Genomic DNA, 206 nt, shown 5'->3' with positions numbered 1-206 from the left:
TCGTATAACAAATTTGATAAGTAAATAATAATCGCAGCTATCTAAATTTAGTACCTTATTTTGTGTAGCAATGCATGTTCCCTCAAATGAAACCCTAATGGTCTATTACACTTTATGTTACACATTGCTCTAGGGTAGAATTTATCATTTTCCCAGATGCTCTCCTTACAACAAAAATACGTTCAATACGTCATAATAGACCCTGT

The sequence above is a fragment of the Tarenaya hassleriana genome, unplaced genomic scaffold, assembly GCF_000463585.1.
Source record: "Tarenaya hassleriana unplaced genomic scaffold, ASM46358v1 Cleome33, whole genome shotgun sequence".
In the NCBI taxonomy this organism is placed as follows: domain Eukaryota; kingdom Viridiplantae; phylum Streptophyta; class Magnoliopsida; order Brassicales; family Cleomaceae; genus Tarenaya; species Tarenaya hassleriana.
This window is presented reverse-complemented; position numbering follows the sequence as displayed.